Source organism: Oncorhynchus mykiss, chromosome 19 (genome assembly GCF_057628025.1).
Source record: "Oncorhynchus mykiss isolate SJ-2025 chromosome 19, ASM5762802v1, whole genome shotgun sequence".
NCBI lineage: Eukaryota > Metazoa > Chordata > Actinopteri > Salmoniformes > Salmonidae > Oncorhynchus > Oncorhynchus mykiss.
The window spans coordinates 46,852,164-46,871,291 of NC_143040.1; the positions used below are offsets into that span (position 1 = coordinate 46,852,164).

The 19,128-nt window shown below is 40.5% G+C and overlaps 1 protein-coding gene across 4 annotated transcripts in view; it reads right to left on the reverse strand.

Annotated features, from left to right (window-relative positions):
* Positions 1-14,065, reverse strand: part of stxbp6 (syntaxin binding protein 6 (amisyn)) — a 156,915-nt gene extending 142,850 nt beyond the window's left edge. For 3 of the 4 annotated variants that reach the window (XM_090209607.1, XM_090209606.1, XM_021574104.3), the window contains exon 1: positions 13,329-13,634. The gene's annotated coding sequence lies outside the window, so the exon portion shown is untranslated. Of the gene's footprint in view, positions 1-13,328 lie in introns of all 4 variants that reach the window. The other variant, XM_021574105.3, reaches the window with a different exon arrangement.
* Positions 14,066-19,128: the final 5,063 nt, after the last annotated feature.

Consider the following 19,128-nt stretch of genomic DNA (forward strand, 5'->3'; position numbering starts at 1 on the left):
TGCGGCTGGCTTCCGCGTTAAATGAGCAGTGTGTCAAGAAGCAGTGTGGCTTGGCAGGGTCATGTTTCGGAGGATGCATGGCTCTCGACCTTCGCCTCTACAGAGTCAGTACGGGAGTTGCAGCTTTGGGACAAGACTAACTACCGATTGGATATCACGAAATTGTGGAGAAAAATAAAATACAAATAATAACAATAATACTACCTTCAAAAAAATAAAGCCATGCTCATAAAAGTGCATTCTTTCATCACATGTGCAGTGCACTCTTCCATCACATGCACAGTTGATTCTCAAGCGCTTCCACACTAATGAGATGCTATTGAGGCTAGAGGTCGACCGATTAATCAGAATGGCCGACTAATTAAGGCCGATTTCAAGTTTTCATAACAATCGGAAATCGGTATTTTTGAGCGACGATGTGCCGATTTTTTTTATATACCTTTATTTAACTAGGCAAGTCAGTTAAGAACCCATTCTTATTTTCAATAACGGCCTAGGAACGATGGGTTAACTGCCTCGTTCAGGGGTAGAACGACAGATTTTCACCTTGTCAGCTCGGGGGACCCAATCTTGCAACCTTACAGTTAACTAGTCCAACGCAATAACGACCTGCCTCTCTCTCGTTGCACTCCACAAGGAGACTGCCTGTTACGCGAATGCAGTAAGCCAAGGTAAGTTGCTAGCTAGCATTAAACTTATCTGACTGAGCGGTGGTAGGCAGAAGCAGGTGCGTAAACATTCATTCAAACAGCACTTTCGTGCGTTTTGCCAGCAGCTCTTCCTTGTGCGTCAAGCATTGCGCTGTTTATGACTTCAAGCCTATCAACTCCTGAGATGAGGCTGGTGTAACCGAAGTGAAATGGCTAGCTAGTTAGAAACTCTATTAGCGCGCGCTAACATCACTCGCTCTGAGACTTGGAGTAGTTGTTCCCCTTGCTCTGCATGGTTAACGCTGCTTCGATGGTGGATGTTGTCATTGTGTTGCTGGTTCGAGCCCAGGGAGGAGCGAGGAGAGGGACGGAAGCTATACTGTTACACTGGCAATACTAAAGTGCCTATAAGAACATCCAATAGTCAAAGGTTAATGAAATACAAATGGTATAGAGGGAAATAGTCCTATAATAACTACAACCTAAAGCTTCTTACCTGGGAATATTGAAGACTCATGTTAAAAGGAACCACCAGCTTTCAAAGGTTCTCATGTTCTGAGCAAGGAACTGAAACGTTAGCACATATACCACTTTTACTTTCTTCTCCAACACTTTGTTTTTGCATTATTTAAACCAAATTGAACATATTTCATTATTTATTTGAGGCTAAATTGATTTTATTGATGTATTATATTAAGTTAAAATAAGTGTTAATTCAGTATTGTTGTAATTGTCATTATTACAAATAAATACGTTTTTTTTTTTTTTTTTTTTTTAATAGTATTTTTATTTATTTAATTATTAGTCCTTTTAAAAAAAATGTTTTTATTAAAATCGTCCAATTAATCGGTATCGGCTTTTTTGGTCCTCCAATAATTGGTATCGGTGTTGAAAAATCATAATCAGTCAACCTCTAATTGAGGCCACACTACTACACTGTCTGAGCCAAGGACTACATGCTTTCTGGTAAGTTTTGATTACAATACTGGGTGGGGTGAATCTATTGCATATGACATACATGATTTTTTGTCAACTAGTAAATAGTAGCCTACAGCAAAGTGTGTTAAATCATTTCTAACTTGTTCATTTCTGCTAGTTAGTTTTTACCATGTGGGTTTTAGCTTGCTTGAGCCTCCTACTGAAGTGTTAATTCACCTGTTTCCATACACGTTTAATTTTAAAACATCTTACAAAATGAGTTGTTTAATCTGACTGCTTAACTAATCTTTACAAGAAAATGCCACGGGCACAATCTGATATGTGGAGACATTTCACACAGAGACATATACCACAATCTACCTCACCAAGCAGAGTGAGAAGAATAAGAGCACCACATCGAAGCTGCCCAGCAATACCAGTTGGGGTGGTGTTGTCATCATGTTTGACAGTATCCTGGAGGAAAGGAGTCTCTCCAAGAAATGGCCATATCACAGTCTGCCGATATGGACAGCCCCATCAAGAGGATCCTCCTGGATGATGTATCTTGGGAAAGAATGGTAAGCAGCCTGAAACCTATAGCAGTAGCCATTGCACGGATTGAGGGAGACAATGCCATTCTGTCTGATGTTCAGACTGCTTGCAGATGCAAGAGAAGAAATCCATACTGCCCTGCCCACTTCACTGTTACTCCAAGCAGAGGAAACTGCAGTTCTAAAATACATCAAAAAGCGTGAAGACCATACACACATGTTGGACCCCAAGTATGCTGGCAAGAGCATCCTGTCTGGTGCAGAGATTGACAAGGCCTATGGTGTCATCACTAACGCGTCTCGCCACCTTGGCCTGGATGAGGGCAAGGTTCTTGGCAGTCTGGCAAAGTACACTTCCAATCAAGGGCTTTAGGATGGAGATGAGATATGTTGGCACGACTGCCATATTACATCAGCAACCTGGTGGAAGGGACTTTGTGGATCTGAGGCTCTTTCTCCTGTGGCCTCCATCCTCCAAATCCCACCAACATCAGCCGCCTCAGAGCGCAACTGGCCCTTGTGTGGGAACACACACACACACACACACACCAAAGCACGCAATAGGCTGACCAATACAAGGGTTGAAAAATTGGTGGCTATCCGGGCAAATTTGAGGCTTTTTGAGCCTGACAACGAGCCATCCTCAACAGGGCTGGAAAGTGACAGTGAAGATGAGGCCTCAGAGACTGATGTTCAAGAGTTGGACATTGAGGAGATCCAGGGCATGGAGAGACATGGAAGCCTGAGGGGAAGACAACCAAAGCTTTAGTTTCTAGACTATGTTGAACATGTTTTGGGAGATGGGATGGATCATTGGGGATCATTCAATATTCCCTTTTGTTGTTCAGTGAAATAATCCCATTTGAAGAATCAACTAATTTAATTAATGTTCAATTCCTAACTAAAATAGTTTATTTTCTACTGGAAGGATTTAAATCACTTGCAATTATGTCTACTTATGATAAGGTAAATATATCCAATGCAAAAAACATCTACATTTAAATGCTATTAATATTCATTCCCATGTATTCCCGTTAATTCCCACCTCTGAATATTCCCCAAAATGTGCAACCCTAGTCCTACTTAATCTTAAAACGGCACAGGCGTACACAAACGGATAGGGCCGTGTTCAGTTTCCTATAAAAAACAGAAACACTTTGTTCTTCCACCATTTCAGCCCAGTGGTGCCCACCAATCTCTGTACAAATGATTCTCTAGTAATTCAGAACTTCAATTAAATTAATTGAAGTGGAAACACCTATGCGTATGAATAAAACATATGAAAACCTCGATTTTGTTTTGAGAGGTGGCCTCAAACACAAATCATATGAAGACACTAGTAAACCTGAACATCAAATGTCAATGGTCCTACTGTCACCTTAAGAAGGGGGTAGAGAGGCATTGAGAGAGGGAGAGAGATAGTAGCCCTAATCCTGGGTGTCCCTACCGATCCACTATCATCCTCCAGCTGAGAGAGAAGGCTCCCCGTGTCTCTCAAAGCTGTCGGCAGATAGTGGTGAGTCTATATCCTGCCTCAGGTGGGCAACTGAAGCGTGAGGGACGGAAGGGAGGACCTTGGAGATTGAGGGTGGATTTCACTTTTCAGTGATGGTTTGAATTACATCAGCCTCACATTCCGACACTGCCTGGCAATGGTGAAAACAACCAGCTGTGGAAAAAGTACCCAATTGTCATACTATAGAAAAAGTAAATACATGTTAACAGAAAATGACTAAAGTAAAAGTCACTCAGTAAAATACTACTTGAGTAAAAGTCTAAAAGTATTTGGTTTTAAATATACTTAAGCAAACGTAATTGCTATAATATACTTCCTTATATTAAGCAAACCAGATGGCACCATTTTCATACATTCATGAATAGAGAGGGGCACACTCCAACACTAATTTACAAACAAAACATTTGTTTTTAGTGAGTCCGCCAGATCAAATCAAATTGTATTGGTCACATACACATGGTTAGCAGATGTTAATGTGAGTGTAGCGAAATGCTTGTGCTTCTAGTTCCGACTATGCAGTAAAATCTAACAAGTAATCTAACAAATTCACAACAACTACCTTATACACAAATACACAAATGTAAAGGGATGATTAATATGGACATATAAATATGAGAAATGGCATGCGGCATAGGCAAGATGCAGTAGATGGTGTAGAATAAAGTATATAGATATGAGTAATGTAGGATACGTAAACATTAAAGTGCCGTTATTTAAAGTGACTGGTGATACCTTTATTAAGTCTGTATTTAAGTGGCCAGAGATTTGAGTCCGTATGTTGGCAGCAGACTCTCTATGTCAGTGATGGCTGTTTAGAGGCAGTAGGGATGACCAGGGATGTTATCTTGATAAGTGTGTGAATTGGACCATTTTCCTATCCTGCTAAGCATTCAAAATATAATGAGTACTTTTGGGTCTTAGGGAAAATGTATTATTTTCTTTAAAAATGTATGGCTGGGGGCAGTATTGAGTAGCTTGGACGAATAAGGTGCCCAGAGTAAACTGCCTGCTACTCAGTCCCAGTTGTTAATATATGCATATTATTAGTATATTTGGATAGAAAACAATCTGAAGTTTCTAAAACTGTTTGAATTATGTCTGAGTATAACAGAACCTATATGGCAGGCAAAAATCCAACCAGGAAGTGGGAAATCTGAGGTTGGTCGTTTTTCAACTCATTCCCTATTGAAGAAACAGTGGGATATTGGTCATGTTGCACTTCCTAAGGCTTCCACTAGATGTCAAGAGTCTTTAGAACCTTGTTTGATGCTTCTACTGTGAAGTGGGGGCGAATGAGAGGGGAATGAGTCAGAGGTCTGCCAGAATGCCTTGAGCTCGTGACGCTCGTTCACGTGAGAGCGAGCTCTGTTGCATTGCAATTCTACAGACAAAGGAATTCTCCGTTTGGAATATTATTGAAGATTTATGTTAACATCCTAAAGATTGATTCTATACTTTGTTTGACATGTTTCTGGGGGCTGTAACGTAACTTTTTGACTTTGTCTGCTCCTAATGAACGTGCTTTGTGAGTTTGTTTACCAAACGCGCTAACAAAAGGAGCTATTTGGACATAAATGGCAGACATTATCAAACAAAACAAAAAGTTATTGTGGAACTGGGATTCCTGGGAGTGCATTCTGATGAAGATCAAAGGTAGGTGAATATTTCTAATGTTATTTCTGACTTCTGTTGACTGTACAATATGGCGGATATCTTTTTGGCTTGTTTGGGCTCTGAGCGCCGTACTCAGATTATTGCATGGTTTGCTTTTTCCGTAAAGCTTTTTTGAAATCTGACACAGCGGTTGCATTAAGGAGAAGTGTATCTAAAGTTCCATGTATAACACTTGTATTTTCATCAACATTTATGATGAGTATTTCTGTAAATTGATGTGGCTCTCTGCAAAATCACCGGATGTTTTTGGAACTAGTGAACGTAACACGCCAATGTATACTGAGATTTTTTAAATATAAATATGAACTTTATCAAACAAAACATACATGTATTGTGTAACATGAAGTCCTATGAGTGTCATCTGATGAAGATCAAAGGTTAGTGATTAATTTATCTCCATTTCTGCTTTTTGTGACTCCTCTCTTTGGCTGGAAAAATGGCTGTGTTTTTTTGTGACTTGGCTCTGAACTAACATAATCGTTTGTGGTGCTTTCGCCGTAAAGCCTATTTGAAATCGGACACTGTGGTGGGATTAACAAGAAGTGTATGATTAAAATGGTGTAAAATACTTGTATGTTTGAGGAATTTTAATTATGGGAATTCTGTTGTTTTGAATTTGGCGCCCTGCACTTTCACTGGCTGTTGTCATATCAATTCCGTTAGCGGGATCTCAGCCCTAAGAAGTTATTTTGGAATGTAGTGAAGTAAAAGTTGTAAAAAATAAATAGTGAAGTAGATACTTTAAAGTACTAAAGTATTTTTGGGGGGTATTTTTACATAAATACTTTACAACACTGAAACTGAGACTCGCGTTGTAACCCTGTCCGTCACCCCATTTTCCAGTGACAATCCCTCCCTTCCCAGAAACACTTAATTCACTGTACCTCGCCAAGCGGTGAACGGAGGGAGCAGTGCCGAGTGCAGTCTCTCCTTTCGCTCAGCGTGTTAATGTGAAATCTGTTCAGCCAGAGCACACGGCTCTCAAGAGGCCTCTTGAGTAAGGGTGCTTTGCTTTAACCTACAGCCAAAACTTTCAGCACTCCCCACCACTCCTTTCCCTGCTTACTTCTTTACACAAGCCAATAGAATTCTGGCACAACAGCCAGGCTCAGAGAGCTTCACAACGATAGGACAGGTGCAGATTTGCAAAAGTGTAGGCTACCACAAAGCCAATTAAATTAGTTTGACATCTTCCAGAATTGCCAAACACTAAAAAAAACAGAAAAATCAAGAAACTACTGATTCCTGATTGTTTATGTTTAATCTTTGGTATAGTGAGAAATTTGGAATGCTGTTACAGCTACTTTCCTCTGACATTTACAGTTAATGGTTAACAACCCTTTGAAGAATCCTTCAGAAAACAGAGGATCTGAAATAGGCTTGGGTGATATATCGGGGTATTTCGAAATACTGACGGTATGATATGGCAATGCTTATGACTATAAATTAAGTATAACAAGAAATGTAGGAGGGGCCAAATAAAGTATATAGCCACAGCTCAGGGCTCCAGTTATGCATTTGTTTTGCTAACTTGCTAGCTAAGTGGCTAGATCAAGCTTTTTAGTTACAGCAGAGACAGTCTAGCCTAAGTAAGAGTCTTTTTAGCTAACATTCCACTCCGAACCACTCCTTGTCATTGCCAAAGAAACTGGCCTCTCTGTCATCTTCAAATATGAACATTCATTCATTAATGAGAGAGGAGAACTGATGAGTTGATAACCTGTGAGGGTTATCCTCCAATTACAACAATTATCCAAATATTGGAACTCTATCACTTTTTTCTCCACAGAATACGCTGGTTACTATGCAACTGTGATTGTCCAGATGAAACTAATCTGTCAAGTTGCTTGCTCAGTCTAAATACATACGGCAATTCCAACCACAAAACCTCTGCTTTGATTTTAAGCCTCAAAATACAATAACGTGCCTTGCTAACAGCTAAATGTTTTGACTTTGTCATAGTTCTAATTCTATATTCAAGGCTCCATGTTGTCGTGGAACATATTCATGTTATTTCCAACAACCAACTACGCCTTAAATCCAGCTGCATATTGAACATGGGGACTGCTGAAAGGCCAGTCTCTCTGGCAATGAGATGGAGTGGCAAAGACTGGTACCAGACTACAGACATTCAATCTTCAATACCCTCCTGGATCAAGATCCCTGTTGCCTGAATTGTTTTGTGCGGTATGGTACAGAAACGGTATGAAAATCTAGATACCGCCCAACACTAATCTGTGCGCTAACCAACCCACAGTTGGAACACCGTGCCTGGTGTGATGCCAAGGTGTTATGTTTAACTTTCTTTGTGCCACATCCAGTGTTGTTTTCAGATGGCAGTGTGCAGATCGAGCCAGTGAGACGGCGATAAGCAGGGGAAATCACATTCCTGGGGCTTATCTTCCATTCACATTCCTTAGAGAACGCTCCACACTCAACAGGAATAACAGCTACACTTCAGCTTTGCTCGAGTGTGAGTTTGTAGAGGGGTGGCCTCTAACAGAGTAGAATGCAGGAAGGATGATGAGAGGGAGCCTGCTCTGAAACAGCTTTCTTTCAGGGGAGGAATGAGAATCTTCATATTGGGAAAAATACTATTTATTTCTAAAGGAATACAGTTGCATAGCGTATGGCAGGGAAAACACTGTGCTTGAAATGGATGCATTATGTAGAAGATAATGTAGGTCTAAGTTGAAATGTTCCACAACAGGTGCGTGAAAATTGTTCCAGAGGATTACTTACAGCAGAGTGATGGTCTCAATGGTCTCACTGTCTGCACAATGTTTTAAAAAAACGAGGTGACAACGTTCTTTATGCTATATTTATTTAAGGATCTAGGCCTAAGGTGAGAAATACAATGCAGAATAAAACATTCACTGAAAACAGTGGCATAGTTCCACATAAAACTATCATTATTTCATATGTAGTCCCATATTTATGAACACTAGCCACATTTGAGGTGAGAAACAGCACAAATATTCATTGAATGGTTTGGGTCAGGGCATTGTTTTAGTAAGCCTACTCCTCTTAACATGAGCAGTAAGGAAATACTGGCACAGTGTAGTAGGACTGGCACAATTACCATATAATTGTGTAACCGACGGTTATGGATGAAGAGCGTCATGAAATTAACAGTCATAACCGTTTGGACCTAACAGCTAACGAAGACTGCATTTGTGCGGTTTACTCCATTTCTGCGATAACAGACTCATTTTTTACCCCCTTTTTCGTGATATCCAATTGCGATCCAATTACAATCTTGTCTTATCGCTACAACTCCCCAATGACCTCGGGAGAGATGAAGGTCGAGTCATGCGTCCTCCGAAACATGCTTCTTTACACCCGAAAGCCAGCTGCACCAATGTGTTGGAGGAAACACCATTCAACTGACGACCGGAAGTCGCTAGAGCACAATGAGCCGAGTAATGCCTCCCCGGCCAAACCCTCCCTTAACCTGGACGATGCTGGGCCAATTGTGCGCAGCCCTATGGGACGCACAGTCACGGCAGGTTGTGACACAGCCTGGGATCGAACCCGGGTGTGTAGTGACGCCTCAAGCACTACGATGCAATGCCTTAGACCGCTGCGCCACTCGGGAGGCAATAATATGGACTCTTAACAACGGGTTGACATTTTTTGCCCCTTGCTGAAACAAGCAAGGTATTGTAGCAAACAATGAATAGAATGGACTTTGAACCTCTAACCCTGGCAATTTGACTGGTTATCTTACGGGTATACTGGCAATAGCTGCTTGGTATTATGATGCAATCATTTCCATGCCAATGTAGAATGTTAATTCAAATGATAACTGATATGGCTCATGCAATGGATTTTTCGTAATGTCAATGGAGTTGAATCAACAAAAATCACAGCACATATTGATGGGTACACTTCCTGCTTTGCACTAATGGGTACACTCGCAATGGCTGCCAGTCCACCCATTATGCCATCGTTGACTTGAATGCGGACGCCCGTTCTATTCATTCTATTGAAGTGCCTTCAGAAAGTCCTGACTTATTCCACATTTTGTTGTGTTACAGCTTGAATTCAAAATGGATTAAATAGGTTTCTCTCTCACATACACACACACTTTTAGAAATGTGTAATAGTTTGCAGAAGCACCTTTGGCAACTATTACCTCTGAGTCGTGTTTTTTATGTCTGTATCAGCTTTGCAAATCTGGATTTGGGATTTTTTACTCATTCTTCCTTGAGGATTTTCAAGCTTTGTTAACTTCTTGGTGACAGGGGGCAGTATTTTCACATCCGGATTAAATGCATGCCCAAATTCAACTGCCTGCTACTCATCCCCAGAAGATAAGATATGCATATTAATAGATTTGGATAGAAAACACTGATGTTTCTAAAACTGTTTGAATAATGTCTGAGTATAACAGAACTTATTTAGCAGGCGAAACCGAGGACAAACCAGTTTATCGATCGCACGATAAAACATTAAGTACACTTAGCATCAGGTAGCTTGATCACAAAAATCAGAAAAGCAATCAAATTAATCGTTTACCTTTGATGATCTTCGGATGTTTTCACTCACGAGACTCCCAGTTACTCAACAAATGTTCAGTTTGTTCCATAAAAGATGATTTTTATATCCAAAATACCTCTGTTTGTTTGTTGGAAAGAGCGGTCACGACAACGCAGACGGAAATTCCAAATAGTTTCCATAATGTCCACAGAAACATGTCAAACGGTTTTTTATAATCAATCCTCAGGTTGTTTTTAAAATATATAATCGATAATATATCAATCGCAAATGTCTTTCACAGTAGGAGAGGGGAAAACAATGGCTGTCCAAATTCTGTTGCGCAAGCAAAACTCATGTGACCACTTGACGCGATGTTATCGTTCTGGCTCATTTTTCAAAATAAAAGCCTGAAACTATGTCTGAAGACTGTTGACACCTTGAGGAAGCGATAGGAAAAGGAATCTGGTTCATAGCCCTTTAAATCCAGCAAAGGGAGGCTATGGAACATGGAGTTTTCAAAATAGAAGCCACTTGTTTTGATTTTCCTCAGGGTTTCGCCTGCAATATCAGTTCTGTTATACTCAGACAATATTTTGACAGTTTAGGAAACTTTAGAGTGTTTTCTATCCAATACTAATAATAATATGCATATATTAGCAACTGAGACTGAGGAGCTGTCCATTTACAATGGGCACATTTTCATCCAAGCTACTCAATACTGCCCCTGCAGCCATATGAAGTTAACATTCCCTTAGCGGTGTTGGTTTTGCATGAATATGCTTTGTAATTTGTATAAAGTGTGTTAAGGTTGTTTGCCCATACACACTTGCCTAGTGATGTCATTTCATGTGTGCATCCTCCAGCCAAGTGGTGGGATGGGACAGTGTGTTCCCATGTTGAGGCTTCATCGGAAACTAGCAAGGATGTTTTTTTCTCCACTCTCCATTATATGAGCCACTGAAGACAGGAAACTGGCCTCGTTAGTTCGGCTATCTTCTCATTGCACAAAAAAGGAGTGTCTCCACTTTCCCTTCCAGCAAGCACGGCAGTGGACATTCAGAGAAAACCCAGTCAAAATCACCACACCATGTGTAATAGGTTAGATAGGCTATTGGAAATAGACTATCGTTCATGGTGTACTCGAGCAGCCTAAATGTTGCAATTAAATACTTCATGGGAGTGTGGTGTGCATTTGGAGTTAATTGGGTTGGTCAACAGCTAGGAGATAAGAAGTAGTATTAAGGAGAGCAAGAGATGAGGTGAATAAGGTGGAAACAGCAGCCCTGCATCGCCCCAACCTGTCAGAGACTTGGCAATACAGAGATAGGATTTATCTGCAATGAGCAATTACCACCCAGCTAAAATGTATTGCATTTTCCAAATGACTTTTTCCACCCTTTGGCTCCAATACAAACTCAAGCTCAGCGTTGTAGCTTGCCTAAACACTATGGAACTGGGAAAAATAACAATGTTCAGAGGAAAATTATTAGTAACAGCCTGATTTTAGTGGGGTCACACCTTACATTACCTTCCACTCATGCCATTTGAGTAACCCTGAAGGCTACTGTAATTACCCTAGTAACAAAACAAACATGTTGTTAGACTTGTTACATAATCATTTGGGGCTAGCTTAATTGCTTTGCAATGACATAAAATTAAGAGGTTTTTGATATTACTCAAGTCCAATATCATAGCCACTAAGTTATGACAGAGTAATATTGTAGGTTAGCAAGGTTACAGCAACATGTACATTTGCATGAACTAATAACCAATGAATTGCTTTGATATGGTTTTGGAGTAGGGCCAATAGCCCTGCAAAATGATAGTTTCCACAAGTGCTTCACTTCAGAACATGTGTTCCATTGATTCAGCAAGCCTGTGTTCCGCTGTGTTCTACATTCTCCTTCTTGTAATGTTCCATAGGATCATGTGGTACACAATTGTATTTATTAAAGTGAAAATGTGGAAAATGTTCTCTCTGTGTGCAGGTGTGTGAGAGAGCAGAAGTCAAGTACTAACTCATTTTAAATCAGCTGTCCGAGCATTGCATTGTTACACATACAATAGTATCTGGCCATTAGCCTGGTAAATATTTATTTTTTTCTCATGGAAAACCGCCTTCCATTTGGGTTACAGCTTTCAACAAGAGTTTTATATGAACAGGACATCCTGGGTTTTTATAAACCATAAAAGTCAAACAAACTTATGATCAATGATAGTCATGTGACTTTTCCTTATTGCTGGGTGTGGTATTCAAACAAATCAAATACCAATGACTTTCTCAATAGCCTGACCAATGACTATTTATGAATGGAAAACGCTATCGATCACATAATACAATTCGTTCCTATGAGAACACCAAATAGTGCATTTGACGCCAAGGAAGTCTTAAAATGTCGTTTCATGTGGGAGATTTACGTAGACATAACATGAGCAGCTTGAGCTACTCCAGGTAGTGACGTTGCAGGCTAGCTAAGTGCTGCCCCCTCTCATTGAGTATCTCAAGCAGCATTCCGACCGGGGTACTGCAGGCTGCCAATAGCTACTACATTATCCTTATAACTTATTATGTGTGCGATTTCGGAATAACCGGTTCAAGGACATACATCAAGTGTAATATAAAATTGCCATTTTCCCATTCCTTATAAATGCGGTTTTCTGCAAAGAATGCCTGCAGTACCGTGCTCGGCCTTGAACGTAGTGGCTTCAATGAGAGGGGTCAGTCGTTCTCCCCTGAGCCTGACTGACATTTTCTTTTAAGTTCAACCCACAGTTAATGTCTTAATATACAGATGAGCACATAATAATGAGCTTCAGGTTATGAAAATGTAGCTCTTGCAATAAAGCATCCTTATATGAAACTAGCAGGATGCATTATTATTAGGAGCATAAATGAAATATTTGCCATTCTATGAAGCTTGTGAGAAAAGCCTCCTTGAAATCAGATCGGGGGCTATTTGAAGTTTGAACAATGTCTAGCTAGTGTTCAAAACACCATAGTCTCAGTTTGAAAATTACGAGCATGGGAAAAATCAGACTTCAAAATTAGGCGGCGTGGTTGCTGTGTACTGTGAGTTGCATGCCTTTGAAATACATATTTTGCAATAGTCGAATGTTCTGTACAATTTGAACAAACTTTACTTTGACAGTGTAGCACTGAAATTAACTTGGTGTCAGACTTCAGCCCAAAATACTTAAATGTCTTGTTTTGCATGCATTTTACAAGATGTTAGTCTTCAAATCCTGAATAATCGAATGAATGTTTTGACGTGTGCAATAGGTCGTAAACTAATGTATAGATAGCCTTTAACAGTAGCAACGTCGAGGGGATATTTAGCTGAATCTTGCTACAGGCACCGTGAAGACAGTGACACAAACAGGACTCTGCGCTCTAATGTTAATTGTTGAACGAAAGTCCAGTACAAACGTAGATAACGAACTCGTCACACAATTTGAACTTGCTATTATGTGTATATAACATGTTCATAATGTGAAAAACCGAGAGTAAACAGAACAGTAAATATAAAAGTAACTCACTTCTTGTTAGGCGACTGTTTCACGTGTGGTTCAAGCGTCAAAGCCTCAAAGGATATCACCGTGAGTCCATGAACTTTCACTTGCAAAGTCGTTCCTGTTATCCAATCAAAGTAAAAGGGAGCATGTCCTTTTTGACATAGAAGTAGCCTAATTTCGTTCAACAGTCGTATTTCAAAGAAAGACAGAGCGCCTCAAACTCTCGCAGTGCTAGACTACTAGCGCGCCACAGCTGCTGTCTCGATGGAAGAGCAGTAGCAGGTCCTCACAGCAACTTTTCCAAACCGCCAGTCACGTGGAGTAGGCGCTACGTAAACGCAATCTGGATTTTATTTGACTCTCAAAAACACTCCTCCAAAATAACAAGTATGTTTGCCATGATTTACAGTTGTTTTCCATCGAATGAGAAGGATTTATAGTTGTTGTCCTTCTATATTTTCTTACTTTGCTTGCTATCAAATCTTTAATATTGGCCTTGAATAGGCCTATGCATCCATGATAATGCATTCAATCTCTCTTTTGGTTGGCCAACCAAAATTGTTTTTCAATTGTTGGCTATAAAGGTTCATGAAGCCAATATTTGCAACACATTTAATTGCCTGGAATTATTGCTTGGAAACGTACAGTATGTATATTTCCTTGATTAACTGCACAAAGTTCTGCACTAATTGACTAGTAGCCTATTGGGCTAAATAAATGTTGTCAATGTACACACCACATGCCTGCTCTCCCAAAATGCCAGCTGTTGCCACCCTGCCTGCCAGTGTGTTCATTCCCATAGCCATGCCAACAGTGTGCTGTTCCATAGGAATTCCCACAGACTGTGCCCAGTTTAAGAAATCATAGACCCCAGGACTTTTTTTTTTATGGCGCCCCCCAGACCATAATTCCACCCACGGGATTTTTTGGGGGGCAGGGTCTGAAAATAAATCTGCCTTTTAAAAATGCATTTCATGCAATTCCACCTAATTTACATGATGGAAGACATTAGCTGAATCTTTTTTAATACCACACAAATGACTGAAATGAGTGGCTACTCTGACACTGACAAACTGAGATTAAACTGGTCTTGATTTAGCAATAGCCCAGGCCAATGAAATGACACACAGATTGTACAATATTAGGAGGAGATGTATATTATAGGCTACAGTAAGCTACTAATGATGAAGATGAAGCCATAGGCTACTCATGGTGATGGCCGATGTGCTTGTTGTGGCAATAGCTTACCAAATCTACACCAATGTGCCGGAGGAAACACCGTTCAACTGATGACTGAAGTCATCCTGCAGGTGCCCGGCCCACCACAAGGAGTCGCTAGAGTGCGATGAGCCAAGTAAAGCCACCCCCAGCCAAACCCTCCCCTAACCCAGACGATGCTGAAACAATTATGCGCTGCCCTATGCGACTCCCGGTCACGGCTGGTTGTGACACAGTCTGAGATTGAACCCAGGTCTGTAGTGACGCCTCAAGCACTGTGATGCAGTGCCTTAGAAAGATGCGACACTCGGGCGGCCCTGAAAAAACGTTCTATTTGTTCTACAGACAGCAGTGGGAATTTACTTTCCAAACTGAATTTTTTTTCCGAGATTGTGTTTTGAAATCTGCAAAAAGCAAACCTACAGCCGCAACCAACCATAGAAATATAATCCATAGATGGCAGTTCCCATTCAAGTCAGGGCTGGCACCCACTGCTAGTTTACCCATGAGTTTAACAGTCAAATTGCAAGGGTAAGAGGCTCCAAAACCTTTCTATGGATTATATGTCTATGGCCACAACGCAACAAGCTGTATATTTTGCACGCATGCCGCCAAAACTGTGGACTCCCGACTGTAAGTACAGTTGAATTCGGAAGTTTACATACACCTTAGCCAAATACATTTAAACTCAGTTTTTCACAATTCCTGACATTTAATCCTAGTAAAAATCCCTGTTTTAGGTCTCTAAGGATCACCACTTTGTTTTAAGAATGTGAAATGCCATAATAATAGTAGAGAGAATTATTTATTTCAGCTTTTATTTCTTTCATCACATTCGCAGTGGGTCAGAAGTTTACATACACTCAATTAGTATTTTGTAGCATTGCTTTAAAATTGTTTAACGGGTCAAACGTTTCAGGTAGCCTTCCACAAGCTTCCCACAATAAGTTGGGTGAAATTTGGCCCATTCCTCCTGACAGAGCTGGTGTAACAGAGTCAGGAATGTAGGCCTCCTTGCTCGCACACGCTTTTTTAGTTCTGCCCACAAATCTTCTATAGGATTGAGGTCAGGGCTTTGTGATGGCCACTCCAATACCTTGACTTTGTTGTCCTTAAGCCATTTTGCCACAACTTTGGAAGTATGCTTGGGGTCATTGTCCATTTGGAAGACCCATTTGCGACCAAGCTTTAACTTCCTGACTGTTGTCTTGAGATGTTGCTTCAATATATCCACATAATTTTCCTCCCTCATGATGCCACATATTTTGTGAAGTGCACCAGTCCCTCTTGCAGCAAAGAACCCCCACAACATGATGCTGCCACACCGTGCTTCACAGTTGGGATGGTGTTCTTCGGCTTGCAAGCCTCCCCCTTTTTCCTCCGAACATAATGATGGTCATTATGGCCAAAAAGTTATATTTTTGTTTCATCAGTCCAGAGGACATTTCTCCAAAAAGTGCGGTCTTTGTTCCCATGTGCAGTTGCAAACTGTAGTCTGGCTTTTTTATGTTGGTTTTGGAGCAGTGGCTTCTTCCTTGCTGAGAGGTCTTTCAGGTTATGTCGATATAGGACTCGTTTTACTGTGGATATTGATACTTTTGTAGCTGTTTCCTCAAGCATCTTCACAAGGTCCTTTGCTGTTGTTCTGGGATTGATATGCACTTGTCGAACCAAAGTAAGTTAATCTCTAGGAGACAGAACGCGTCTCCTTCTTGAGCAGTTTGACGGCTGCGTGGTCCCATGGTGTTTATACTTGCGTACTATTGTTTGTTTGTACAGATGAACGTGGTACCTTCAGGCGTTTGGAAATTGCTCCCAGGGATGAACCAGACTTGTTGGGGTCTACAATTTTTTTTCTAAGGTCTTGGCTGATTTCTTTTGATTTTCCCATGATGTCAAGCAAAGAGGCACTGAGTTTGAAGGTAGGCCTTGAAATACATCCACAGGTACACCTCCAATTGACTCAAAATATGTCAATTAGCCTATCAGAAGCTTCTAAAGCCACAACATCATTTTCTAGAATTTTCCAAGCTGTTTAAAGGCACAGTGAACTTAGTGTATGTAAACTTCTGATCCACTGGAACTGTGATACAGTGAATTATAAGTGAAATAATCTGTCTGTAAACAATTGTTGGAAAAATGACTTGTGTCATGCGCAAAGTAGATGTCCTAACCGGCTTGCCAAAACTATAGTTTGTTAACAAGAAATTTGTGGAGTGGTTGAAAAACGAGTTTTAATGACTCCAACCTAAGTGTATGTAAACTTCCAACTTCAACTGTATACCGTTAACTTCCAAAATAAAGGAAGCACTTGAGTAAATGAGGGATACAAAGTATGTGTTATGGTGTGAGGTGCATTTTCCTGGTATTGTTCAGGTCCACTTGTAGAATCTATGCCGAGGCGCATTGAAGCTGTTCTAGCAACTTGTGATGGCCTAACACCCTTTTAAGACACTTTGTGTTAGTGTTTCCTTTATTTTGGCAATTACCTGTATGTGCTTGTGATAAAACTTCATCCACTGCTCATAATAATGTCTGGAACGGAGCAGATGGAATGGCATCAAACACCTGGAAACCATGTGTTTGCTGTATTTGATACCATTCCACCCACTGGTTCCACTCCAGTCATTACCATCAGCCCATTCTCCCTAATTAAGGTGCCACTAACCTCCTGTGATCCACAGTAATTATTTTTTTTATAAACTATTGATCCTCTGTGGGTAAATTATGCTCTCTGGTGTGTTTTGAACATTGAGAACATTCCTGTGATTGGCAAAAAAAGTATGTTATTTGTATATGTATTTTTTGGGGGCCCAGCCCCTGAATGACACAATTGACCAGTCACATTTATTTGTTATGCAGTTTATCTTTATTTTTCTATGAATCAGTTACCCAATCAAGGCAGGGCCACCCACTTATCCATGTGGACCCCCTACCTTCTTTCCTCCCCCATCTGACAATTAGCATAGCAGCAGGCTATCCACACTCATTGTGGTTGGCAGTTGCAGTAAATATATATACACACACATATATGCATACACATATATAATCTATACTGTATTTTTAATATATACTGTATTTTTTATTTGTTTTACTTTTTAGATCCAACCCTGGTAAGCCCCTGCATTAATCAGACCCTGAGTGTGCTGTGTCCAGTTTTCTGCTTGGTTGTGTGTGAGTCATCCAGTTTCTTTAGAGACCTCTAACTCTTGTCCTGGCAGAGTTTCTCTTTTATACACCAAAGACAGGGAGAACAGGTTTAATATGTGTCTCAGTAGTTTTAAAAAGGTTCTCCTCCTTTTCTTCTTTCATGACTGGTCACGAGGAAAATAAACTAGCAAAGGAAATAATTGAAGACTATTTGGACATTATTGGGACACTTGGATGGGGAAATGACAATGGTGATCCATGATTTTTGAATAAGAGATTATAAATCCTCTCGCTATCTATCACCTATTTTCTTGTTGCAGAAAGTACTGCACCAGCCATTGCTTCCCTGCTTTTCAGAAAACACTACACTCTTTGTAGTCCTGTTGACTTGATCATAACATCAACCACTGGCATGAATCCACCATTCTGGAGAATTAGGGGTAAGGTAAATTTAATTGCCCCATGAATATGAGTCATTTGGAGATCAGTATAAAATTCCCTAAGCACAAGCACTGATAGTCCTAGATATACAGTAGATTATGTTGGCAGTCATAGAAAATAGAACTGTTTCTCTGACTTTCAAAACTTCCTCTGGACCAATTTCCAATAGTTTGTGAAGTTCTGTGTTGTGTTTTCAATATCTCGAACCATGCAAGCATCTAGTTCAACATGTGGAGGGCGTTCATTGAAAGAATTTACATTTTGACTGTGATTCTTGGGACTCTTCTGGGACATACTTTTTTCCCGTACCTCTGCAATGTAATTTACTGGGGCTTTATTATTGCTAGTACATTTGAACCTGTATGTTGTATGGTAGCAGTTTGCTGCTCTTACCAAGAACCAACTGGGACAGGACAAGGTGGAGGCAGGGATTTAGTAGCATTACCGTCTCTACGGTACCCCACTCTGACAAACAGACTCAAACTAATGTCATATTTCCTCTTCAGTAGTTCCATGTGGAATGTGTGTATGTGTGTGCGTGAGAGAGAGAGAGAGAGAAACAGAGAGGGTGAGAGAGAATCCAGGGGGTTAGAGAGGGCCATCAGGTATTTCCTGCCGGCTTGTCTGGGAATTTGGGCAGCTGTGTTTCTCTGAGGAGAGACTGGGAATTTGGGCAGCTGTGTTTCTCTGAGGAGAGACTGGGAATTTGAGAAGCGGAGACGATGAAAGAAACTAAACATTCAGCATGAAACTGAGTCAAGGTTACAAAGGCTCAACTCACCTCTCAAACTGCAGGAAAGGATTGCTCAATAAGTGGAAAAACAGAGAGTAGTTATTGCTCAATTCTGTAAGATCTTGTAAATAGGTGTTTTGTACACCACAGAGACCAGACAGATGCCACATCTTCAGTTGGGCAGAAGAGGCTATGTGGACGTGCCAGATGGGTGGAACACTTTTTTATGGTTGTTATCTACCTATGTATCTATCTACAGTGCCTGTCAAAAGTTTGGTCACA